General features: G+C 35.4%; 1 protein-coding gene across 1 annotated transcript in view; it reads right to left on the minus strand.

Moving 5' to 3' along the window:
* The window catches only part of Cph (Chronophage), a 60,645-nt gene that overhangs the window by 22,828 nt on the left and 25,316 nt on the right, over positions 1-12,501 (minus strand). The window lies entirely within an intron of this gene.

Raw genomic sequence — 12,501 nt, forward strand, 5'->3', positions numbered from 1 at the left:
TGTAGATATTTTCATCGATAGTGTACAGAAGTATAAAGGTAGGTATTCGCAAAAAATTTGCATCGATAACGTTTCAAAGTTTTTTTTTTTTTTTTTTTTTTGACAGCATAATTGAATACAAAAATGTTTATATTATTTAGGTAATTGGTAAAAAAAATCATCAATTTTTGCAGTGAGATGCATGATTATTATATATTACTACCCCGAATCTTTCCCCGATAAAATACTCACAAAAAACTAAAATGAAATCCATTTCCATACTAACGATCACCAAATCAGCGGAAAAAATTGACATTTTCATAGTACCTAATACTACCTAATTTCCAAAATAATTCATTGTTTTATGCTCGTTTCACAAAAAAAAATTGATTTTGCACACATTTTTTAATTTTTTTGGTCCGTTTTTTTTGGAAAGCAAATATTTTTTTCAAACGACTTTTCAAAAAATTGAAAAATATAATCAATGAAAGAGAACTTTTTAAAAATTCATGAACCAAAATACTTATAGATTTATGCACATATTTTGTGAAACTAGAGAGAACATTTCTACAGCATTAAAATACATGTCATACATCGATACCTACTTCATTAAAATTTTCGTTCGCAAATCTTTGATAATTTGTAAGAAAGGAGGAAGGAAAGAAGGGAGGAAGTGCCTCCCAAAAACTGATGAATTTTACTAAAAAAAAAAAAATAATAATCGAGGAAAGGCTGAGTAAAGAAAATTACAATTTTTGAAGCATAAAAATCCAATAACGAAGGTTCATATATTAAATTTTTTGTTCGTAAATTTTTCTCAAGTGAGAGAGAGAGGAGAGAGGATGGAAGCGGAAGGCGAGGGGGGACAAAGGAAGGGATGCTTCGCCAAAATTGACAGATTTATAAAAAGATGGTCAAGAACATTCTACAACCTGCGAAGAATTTCTGATTCACGGCCATAGTTAATCACGAAAAAATTGATGAAATTTTCGAACGAAACATTTTATTAACACCTTCCACTATGCATATAACTCGCGATATATTTACGCGGCGGACTTTTCCCCCTTTTCCTCCCTCCGCCCTTCTTTTCACTCTCACTGAAAAAAATGCAACGTGAATATTTTCTCTAAATTTTGGCACAAAAGCAAGATAACTATGCAGCCTCAATACGAAACCGATGACCGCAAGTACGTCGATTTACTGGGTTCGATTCCACTCGTCATATCTGCAATACTTGTTGTTCGATCTACCAGTATATTTCGAATAAAGCTGCCGCATAGAAATGCACAATACGCGATGAAGCAATTAGCACATAGGAGATTTATAGAGTATCTGCGGTATGAAATTAATGCAGACGGTGGAATTCGTCTGATGGGCTGACGTTATTCGAATATAAAGTGTCGTGTGCGCGCCAACGCGTGTACACACGCTACGTATAGGTAATTGTAGATCCTTAAAAGGTATACCTGGAACGAGTTGAAGAGAAACAAAAGACAACTCTGCGAAGGCACGAGTACGTATATAAGATGAAGTAGAAAAAAAGTAAGAAAAAAAAACAACCGAAGAATATAATTATCATCCACAGCATACTACGTCGCCAGGTTTGATGTATCTATTGTAGATAGATAGAACAACTAAATAACATAGATATAATGTATAAGAATGAGGAGTTATTGATTTATTAGGTATATACTCGTGTAATAAATTATATCCAAGTACAGAGTACTACATATCTGAGACTATAGTTCTATATAAATTGTATCGGGCGAGTTTGAAAAACCATTTTCACGAGCTATTCCGCGACAATGTATCTTGTGCACAACTGAGAGAGATGAGAGAGTCCGAGTAGGCGTTCACTTTTTGCCAAAATGACCACTGTCCATTTGGCTAACGGGCCAATAAGCGACGTGAATTTAACAAAACACAGATAATACTGGACGAGAATGGGTTTTTGGTGTAAAGTAGGTATATTTGACGCATGGCTGACAGTTGCCGACCGGGTTTTAACCCTCTAAAATGCGCCAATGTGTATGATAAATTCAAACAATAGCTCGATGTGAAGCGAGACAGAGACAGAGAGAGAATTCGCGAATATACGAGGGAAATTGCCAGACCCTTTTCACGAGTCAACTGTCTACAGCGTGTTATGAAGAGTATGTATTTGTTTGCCATATCCCGTTCGCTGCTATCCGTCGACGACGTCGCCGAATTCGGCCAATATGCGATTTAAGTAGCCCTTACCTACCTTTTTCCCGCACTCTACATCTGCTCTCAGCTATTCTGATGCTGACTGCGTTATTATTGTGCATACATCACATATCTCGGCCTATGCGGATATACGTACATATCATACCCTATACATGTACCTCCTTTCACCCCTTTCTCTCGTCGCCACGGTGCAGTATTTGCGCTGGAAAGTTTAGTAGGACATTGGATGCAGTGTGCAGGGCCATAGCAGCGGAGCAGGGTAAGGCTAAATGTTTTTTTAATCGCGATTTAGCGCTGGTTGCCCTTTGAAGTGGCCTTTAATTTAACCACAGAGGTTTGTGCGGATGTAATCAAAGGCGAGATGTTATCTGGATACTTTGTACGAGGCTCGGCTTTTTTGAAATAATTTTTTGCATATTGTTAATGACAGCTGTTTATTTCGATTTAAAAAAATAAAATAAAATAGACCTCTCTCTTAAGTTGTAAACATATACGAGGCGGTGGCGGTTTACAGATGAAAAAAACCATACGTATGCTAGGACTCGAGTCGTCATAGAGGCTGCGTGTATAATTGTTGTCGTTGAGTTTTGTTTTGTTGATTTGTTTAATTTGATTGACATTTAATTTAGTACACGATCGTAATACATAGATCATAACGAATGTATAAATACTCAAAACGATATCACGTTCCCAAATATAGGTACAATATCGATATGAAATACTCTACATTTGAGTAGCCATCGGTCATTGGAAGGGTCGATCGAATTAATTTGATGTCCTATTGATTTCATTTTTTGATCATTTGACGTTATGATGATGACGCCGTAACATGCAGGACAAAAAGCCGGAAACAAGTTCATAATGCATTTTCAAGTTTTAGGGTACTATGGTCAATTGGTCATCATGGAAAAATAGCAAAAAAATTGACGGTTTGGTGTTTTATTTTATCAAGATGGTGCTTAGAACCGAGAGGTCGATTATTTGGCCCAAGAGCCATGAATTTTTAAAATTAAAAAAATTCGAATACTCCAAATCGTCAGCATAATTTCCAAAAAACAAAAAAATTACCAATAATTTACCAAAAAATTATTCGTTCGTTTTCACTGATTTTCCTACTTGACGATTTGCACCGAATTTCAATGATTTTTCACGAATTCAAAATTGAATCAGTGGAAATAGATGCGAGCAATGAGTATTTTCAGGAAAATTTTCAAAACTGAATTATTGATTGTTCCATGGTTGCAGACTTCTTGGGGGTGGGGAGGGGCTGGAGAGGGAAGGAAATTTCAATTTTCTTTTAAAACACTTTTCCGAATTTTGACTTACATTTTCAATAAAATGATGCAGCTCTTGAACTTTTTAAAAACCAAAATTTAGTTTTCAAACCGTTCAGCAATTTAGGGTAAGTACATTTTTTTGCAAGTACGTAAGTAAGTACTTATTAGTTATTCATATTTTAATATCAAAATTTTCTTCCAAGCTGAAAACGAAAAACTGATCTGGAGGTTCAAAACAGAAACAAAAACAATAAAAGAATTTACAGGGTAAAAAATCTTATCTTTCCAATAAAAAATGTAATGTTCGCCTTTTAACCTGAATTTTATGCCCTTAAAACATAACTGTCGGGGTCAAAAGCCGAGAAAACCGACAGCCATTTGTTTGTTTATTTTTTGGTAGAATGATTAAAAGAAATTCTAAGATGTAAAAAAATTCACTCAATTTAGTAAACCAAGGTTAGAAAAACCTTTGAAAAAATTATCGCCCCGAATACAATTTAGAAACTACGTCTTATCTTTATTTCATCAATCATCGTTCTGCAAATTTTCTTTCTAAAATTCTACTTTTCAATTCGAGTACATAATTACAAAAGCCAAATTGAAAATAAACACAATTTCAATTTTACTTCGGAGCACGAGTAAAGTGAATTCGATGTCACGAACGTAGTAAAACTTGAAAAAGACATCCTCGATAATTAAACAAATTAATGAAATAGGTATTTATTAAAACACAAAAAAAAATCCATTAAAATATCTTTTCGTTCTTTTTTCTATCAGAGAAAAATCGACTTGAATCAGATCGTTGTTTATTTGCTAACTAAAAAATGTCAATAATTTACCATGCAGGTATTTTTTTTATTCCTCGCAGAAGTCTTGTTGAAATACTATGATTGAAAATTTCGCTTTGCAAATGTTTCACCTCAAAAGCCTCTATTGAAACTAAACAACATCGACGATGATAAGAACACAGAGACGTTCGAGAATTAATGAAAAATTTGCAATTTTGAAAACTGAAGAGAACTTTAAGGGAGAAAAAACACAAAAAGATGAGAACCTGTTGACAAACACACGATCTAATTTCCATTATACAAAGACAAGCAATGAAAAGAAAGAAAGAAAAAAAGAAACTGCAAGAAAATGAGGCCTAAAGTGCCATAGAAGGGCAGTGGGAGGGAAAATATCGGTACTCGATGATATATAAACGAGTTAATATGAAGATAGAGAGAGGTTCCAAAGAGGAGCAGGAACAGGAGCACACAGCACGATTAATAGACCGCAGTTATATATTTTCGGTGTAATTGTAAATTACCATTCCAATTTATAGCTTATTACCGGACCCTTTATATTTTAGTTGGATGTGCTGCGTGTGCGAGTGTAGACGACAAAAAGTGGATATTTCGTGTTCGGCAAAAGTAACGTTATGTTGCCAAGAAAGTTTTTGCGAAACGGTATTGGAATCGTAGAGAAGAGGGCGAAGTCAATTGACATTTGGAAATAAGAAATAGCGTGCGGATTTTTTGACTGGGTGCAGAAGGAACACGACGAGGAATAAGGGTTAGTAATTTACTCAATCAAAACCACTGTTCCCACTTATCTTAATAGGGTGTATGTCTTATCTTACAAGTTACGATATAGATTCGTTTCGTACTTCGCCCCCGTTCATCTGGTTCTAGCTTTGGTTTTTATATTTTCTCATTGATTACAAAAAGTCTATTTTTCTTCATAATTTTTCATATTACGAAATATCGAATGTACTATTTGTGTAGCAAACGACGAGTATTTTTGTCTCTGGTATAGGCAGCTACGTACGGTTCTTCGTAATACAGTACATAATACATAGTAATATACGTGAAGTAAACGACAATTGGTAAATCGTCGTACGGTATTACGAGACGATATCGGGCCGGTTAATTTTTTATATACTTATCGACAGTATTTTGGCGTATTGATTTTTGACAGTTGGCCGCAGTCCGCAGATACATAGATACCCGAGTATGAAATCGTTATCGGCGATTGGCTTCCTGTAATCGGCATATAGGGTGACCTGGTGACTGGTGGCAATGAATACGTAGTACGTAAACGTACATACATATAAGAAATGAAAACGCAGCCCGGCTCGGCTTGGCGAGAGAGAGTACGATGTCCTGTATTGACCCTCGACGCAGAGGAGACCCATTGTCCGCGATATACCGTAGGGGTCCTGGTACAGGAAACGGGAAATTACGCCTCCCATCTCGCTAGAAAACACTCATCCATCAAAAATATCGAATATAAAATCGGCCAGGCCATCTTTTCCAACATTTCCCATAATAAACAAGATGAGAATAATGACGTCGTCGCCGCCGCCGTCGTCGTCGCGCGTTCTCTGTAAAACCATTAAAAAGTACACCGCGTCCGCGACCATCGAGTCCGTTATTGTGGAAAATATATTCTCCTAGCACGTTTCCTTGTTGTTTTGGAAATATGAAAAATACCCCGCACCGAGCTCCTTTTCTCTTCTTCTCGCGTTTAAATTTACACAAGTTTGTAAAATCTTTTGTCGCGTTCGTTGGTTGGGATTGTCGCGCTATAAAATTCTCGTTAATTTTAAGTTCTTTAGGCTGAACAGCCTTTGCAGCCTTTCGACCGTTTTCTCATACTTTGTCGGATTGCTTGGCCTCCATCGCCACCGTCAACGAGTTGAAAACTTACAAGTCGTCCAAATGTTATAATCGTTGGCGAGTTTTTCACTAGGCTAAGTTCGAAATCCGACGGCTTTTTTACGCGTAATAAAAAAGCTCGACTTTATAATTAAATGACCTCTAGAGAATCGGGCGTATTTTCAAAAGACGTTCATTTTTCCGTTTCTCGTTTTACTTTGATTTCAGTTCTGACCATCGTAACAGTACTTTAATGACCTAGTTTTATTTTTTTTTCGAGTGTTCGAACGCCCCAGACTTGGTTCAAACTAAGAGAATTTCATCATGTTTTAGGGGAAAATGAAGAAACTAATCAAAGCGCTCTATGTATTTGATCATTAATGACTTCAAGAGTAATAAGAATAGAAAAACAATCAGGGAAATTTTAGTCGAGCAACGTTCGGAAAATTCCGAGCAAATCGGTCTTCGAAATTCTGACTCACAGTCAGAATACATCTCATTTAATTAATCAATTCCTCCGAATGGCTTATAACATTTGCAGTCTAATTTTTCAAGAAAAAATGTCTATTTCTGAAAGAATTTCCTCAGACTGTCATCAACCTTTGATGTTTTTTTTAAACGAATTTTTTGTTTGCTTTGGGACAACTGTAGCTTTCGATGGCTGTATCGAAAACCATTTCAAATTGTTCAATAAAGTAGCTGGAAATTTTGTACCAGTAATCACAAATGTACTCACTACTCACCAAAGATTGCAAATTTTTTGGAAACATTACTTATGCACAAATTCAATCAATTATTTTTCACACAAATACATGTGCATTGATTATTTTTCATCAGTTTTAGATCAATTTTTACTACGTTTTGATAAGTTTTATAATTTTAAAAATAATTTTTAGTACATTCAGATACATTTACTAATTATTTTGAAGAATGAAGTAGAATTTTTTTCCAAATTTTATTGAATTTTTAGAATATTTTCACTAAAATTTTCACGTTTTTTAAAAATTAGATTCAAAAATATTTTCTAAATCAAATCCTTTTGGTTGTTACGAAATTCAAAAAATTTCCCTTTTCCTTTTCTGATCATCTCACCTGCTGCTGCTGTTGCTATCTTCTCTCCGCTTCTCCATTTCCTACTTCTTCTTTTCCTCAAACTACGAGTACTATAAGAATTTCGCGATTTTTTTTCCAACAGAAAAAAGTCGTAAAATACGAATATTCCATACAAACAGAATGTGAATTCTGAATTTCATATATTCTCGATCAAAAAATTCTGCAATCATCATATTCATAACGCAACATTTTCGAAAAAATTATCTACTCGTACCAATAAAATTTCAGTCAATTTAGAAATTGAAAATATTTATCTACGCGTATTATCCCTTCATCGACGAAAGAAAACTTTGGCAATAAAAAATTCACATCGATTAACTAAAGCACAATTCGGCGAGATAAATCACTTATAAAACCTCCAATCCGACACACTCGCATGTCTCCCTCCCTGCTCTGAATCGAAACCACTTTGAAAATCGCACAGAAAACCACCATGGAAACAATTCGCACGTTGTAAATCATTAAGTACATAAAAGTCGACCTCGATCCCTCGCCATATCTTTAGTGAAGAATTTCCCAATCGAAGTGTAACATAAGCCTTAAGGGTAGGTACACACTGTACAGACGCAGAGGAACAGAGGGAAACTTCGACAAACGAGGTATAAAACTACAGAGAACTGGACACCGATCATCTTAGCACTTTTAACCTGATAAAACAAAGAACTCTGGAATTGTTTCTTGTTAAAGATGTTGGTAGCAGTCGCTCGGGAATTACAACACATTGGCAATCGAATTAGCTCCGATAAACAAGACTATGCGGTGTCACGAGACACGCTTTACAACACGACGAAAAAAGGAAAGAAAGAGGGAAAAAAAGAAAGGAAAAGTACGAAGAAAAACTCCGCGCCGACCATAGAGAAAGAAGTCGTGTTTCGTGGCTCAACTGGCGACGATATGGTATATACGAAGAGAAAAGACGAAGGGTAAATGCGCAAGGGACAAAGTAGCCTTTTAGAGTGCGTCGGGCGGTACCATATGACCCCATGGCCAAAACTGACTGATAATTTAATTTGCGGATTGTCGAACTTTCTTAATAGCGAGAAAAGCCGAACGCTTTTTGCTATAATACTGAAAAATGCGTCGTATATCTTTAACGCGCCGCAAACAAAGGGCACCGGGACTGGGTGTTTGTAAAATTTCTCCATCCACAAGACTCGAAGAGCGTTCAACACATTCATGGTACAAATGTAGATACATTTTTCGCAATTTTCGAGTATTTTTTTTTCAAATTTTAATTACACAATTTGGTCGCGAGTCGTGATGTTGCGTATACGGTTACATAGCAATGCATCACGTTATTCACAATACCTGCCTGCTGCCATGCCAGTGTTTCGTAAATAAGGCAAGCAGGCAGGCAGGCAATGGCAGGCGCTTTATGGGTATTTATACATATGTGTGGCTTCTGCGTTCTAACAATTAAAACGCGTCCGATAAATGTATTAATAGTGGCGAACAGGTGTTGACGCAAACGCGCTTAGGTGCTTAGGTCACAGCTCAAAGATATTTATGGGTGCTGTGGCGTGTACGGCGCACAGGTTTTTAAAACCGTACCAAGCTCTACCTATACCTACTATACCAACCCATTGTACACCGACAAGGTATTTGCACAGTTTGATCGACGCCCAGAGAAAATAAACAATTTACAAGAACGAGTATAGGACATTGGAGCCGCGGCAGCGTCGCCTATGTGTACAGTTTACGGTATACCAAGTAGGTATATCGCGCTGAAAACGACTATGGCAGCAGGTAGTGACTAAATAAACACCAACACATAGTGCAACATTGATAACACTCATCCATTTGTAAACATGACCATCTAGATTATACCGTATGTACGCGTACGAGGCGCGGGTTATATGGGTGTTTCGCCCCAGGACATCGAGCTTTAATCGTAATAAAAATGAGAAAAAATGTGCTACAGTCCGCGAGCCATGTGCACTGTTTTTTTTTTTTTTTTTTTTTTACCAAAGTCGACTCGGCCATCGACATAAGGTTCTTCTCTGCCAACGAATAGCCGAATAGGACTAGCGTACTAATCTTCTTATCACTCATATACAGTACCTTTGAAAGAACAGTGCACGGTGGTCACTGGCCACCTCGAGTTATCAAATTCCAAGTCACTTCCAATGGTCCCTATTTCAGGAACTTAAAACAGAATCCCTCAACATCGTCATATCAATTTGAACTAAAATCTGATGGATAAAAAGGAAGTCGCAAATATTTCCAACAAAAAATTTACAAAAATTGGAAGAGCGATTTCAGAAACTAAAAATTTGATGAAAGTAGAAAGAGGAAGAGGAGAAGGGGGTCGACATGCTTTTTCTATCCATCAAAGTTTTGAAAGTTCCTTCACAAATTGATTTATTAATAGTTTAGTAATAATTTGGACATGTTTCTAATCATTTAATCAGCTGAACTCAGAAATGCCGTCTCCATAAATTGAAGGCATGGAGGGGAGAACTGTTCAGTGTCATTATATAATGAAAAAAGAACACTGGATACATTTTTCAATGTTCTTAAGGAAATAGTAACAATTTTCGACAATTTCTAGATCAGATTCAAAACAACATTTTCAGAATAACTATTGGTCATCAGAAAGCCAGAAGTGATGAGACAGTTCCCATTCATTCTGAAAAGTGAACATGACTTTCGAGAAGTTAGTAATCATAATCAAATTAAAAATTTGAAATGTAGTTATACAAATGTAAACGAGAATCGCTGAATAAAATACAGGATGACGAACATGTTGCCTACCATAACAAATGAAGGTGCAAACGCTGTTTCAAGATGAAAAATTAAAATGATTATTGGACCAATTAGAGAATTGAAAAAGCCACAAACAGATTTTGTAAACCAAAAAAAATACTAATCGTTATTTTGAGAATGGCCAAGAACTTTAATAGTAGGTCGAAATCAAAAAGCAGCACTTCAAGAGGATTTTTCAAGGGTTTTTACAACTTATTCAGAAGTGCAAACGGAGGACCTCAGTCATTTTTGGAAGACAGCGGTACGTTTGAAAAAAACAAAATGGATCTCAAATAATTGCTGACGGTTTGAACTATTTTTGAAGATTTGAAATTTGTTTACATGACTTGAAAAATGAAAAACCCGCACAGGTGAAGAATAATAACGACAAAAATATTGAACTATTGTTCGAAGAAAAACGAAAACAGAATTCTTGAAGAAAAAAAATTCTGCACGATGGCAAAATGGGAGTCATGAGCATGATTTTATCAGCACCGCTGAAAATTACTTAAAATCATTCAACTGTCTAAGAACACCTCAGAAAAATTGCCGGTGTGTCAAGTTTTATAATATTTTAAGAGTCGTACATTGAAAAAAAAAACAATAGGTAGGTACTAGGTAGGTAGCTTTAATTACAAAATATTGAATTTTCAATTCGTATAGATGGCTAAAAATGATTGAAATAATTGAATAGATATTGTTTGAAAAATAAAAAAAATTCAAAAAAAAACAGCTCGAAAACAGCTAGTTCTGGCAAGATTCAAAATTTTAATCTAACCTAAAAATATAAAAAATCAATTTGAAAATGAAATTTTAAAAATGTATACAATTCAGATAACCGAAAAACCAAAATCAACCACAGTTGAAAAAATGTATGCCTAATACAAAAGTAATAACATTTTTTGAATTTTAAGTAAAAATATGCAAACTTGACGAAAATATATAACACCTAATACTTAAAAATCAAATCCATCTTCCTGTTCTCATATCGACAAGAAATTTTCATTGAGAATAAATTTAGTGATTTGAATAAGCGAATTTTTTCCTACTTGTATTGAAACTTCCAAAAATATTTCGTACTCATTTATCATATTCGATACAAAAAATACAAAATGAATTGAAATTTTTGAAGATGATTATTATGCAGAGGTGATGAATAATCTTTGTTTTTCGCACCTTTAAAATGACTTACTTACTTACTCTCGTACTTGGATGCATTACTTATTCTATTGCTCTTACTTCGAACATTTGTTCGTACTCACCTAAAACAGAAAAAAAAGTACAATGTTAATTAGTTTATTTCAATCAATTATCTCATAATTTTGATATATATCTACATATGTTTGATTTACTTGAAAAATGGCGAGAGAGGAGGGGAGCAGGTAATTAATTACATTTTTGTAATGATGATCTTTAGCTACGAATATGCTGCAAGATCACTTTGATTCGCTGAATAAAATTACCAACTTTTTCAGCCAGAAACCTACGTACTTTTTGAACATACCAATACTTATTTAAATTGAAATTTAAAAATATTCCAGTTTCTACATTTTCACGTGGTTTGTGCTCATTCAGTAGCTTCTCTCGACTCTCGTGCAAAATGTTTCACATGATAGATATGTTGACTAAAATCCACATCATGTTTTCAATAGATGTTGACAGCATGTGAAGCGGATGGATTCTCTAATTAATGACTCTCGAAAGTGAAAATACCCTATGCGGTTAAAACGCATGTTGAATGACTCGGTTATGATAAATTTAGCACCTCTGTTGTATAATTTGGTAATAGGTATACGCGGTCAAGTGCGTAACATCTTTAAAGGCAACACAGTAATATCCTCTCGCAATAAATCCGTCACCAACAGATATCACCCAGCGCGAGAAAAACTTCTAGAAATAGCCTTTTATTCCTCAAGAGTGCACTGCAACTCGTCAGCGGCGATGTATTTACAACTTATATGTATATTTTTATTACATAGTGCACAAATATGGTTCTCTTTCTGCACTACGAGTAGGTACAATAAATGGTCCATTTATCTCACAGACTAACACACAAATGGTTTTGCAAAAAATACAGGTGTCTGGAGAAAGGTCACTCACTACAGCGTGTGAAACACCCTGTAGTCCGTGCAGGTAAACACAGCTACCGTCTCGTATCTGTGGTCATTCTAAAATCACCATCGGTTCGCTTCTTATGAAAGGGGTAGATGAAAGTGAAAAAAGGAAAAAAAGGAGAAAAAAGGGTAATAGTGGGCCAAGTTTCTCACGCCAGCCAAACCGGACGTTGGTATATATTTCTACTATGTTGACTCTTTTTATTCTTTTTTTTACGTGAATCGCGCACAGACTTTCCGCTTAACCGTCTTTCATAGTCGAATGATCATCAATAGGTTATAAAGTTATTTGTCAATCTCGTACGCGCCGAATACGAAATAAAGTCCTCGCAAACGCGATTATTGAATTTGCACAGCGTGCTTTTTTTTCTCGCTTCTCTGTGCTCTTTCGAGCTTTTTTTTTTCTTCTTCCACTTAACGTGATTT

The sequence above is a fragment of the Planococcus citri genome, chromosome 1 (genome assembly GCF_950023065.1).
Source record: "Planococcus citri chromosome 1, ihPlaCitr1.1, whole genome shotgun sequence".
In the NCBI taxonomy this organism is placed as follows: Eukaryota; Metazoa; Arthropoda; class Insecta; order Hemiptera; family Pseudococcidae; genus Planococcus; species Planococcus citri.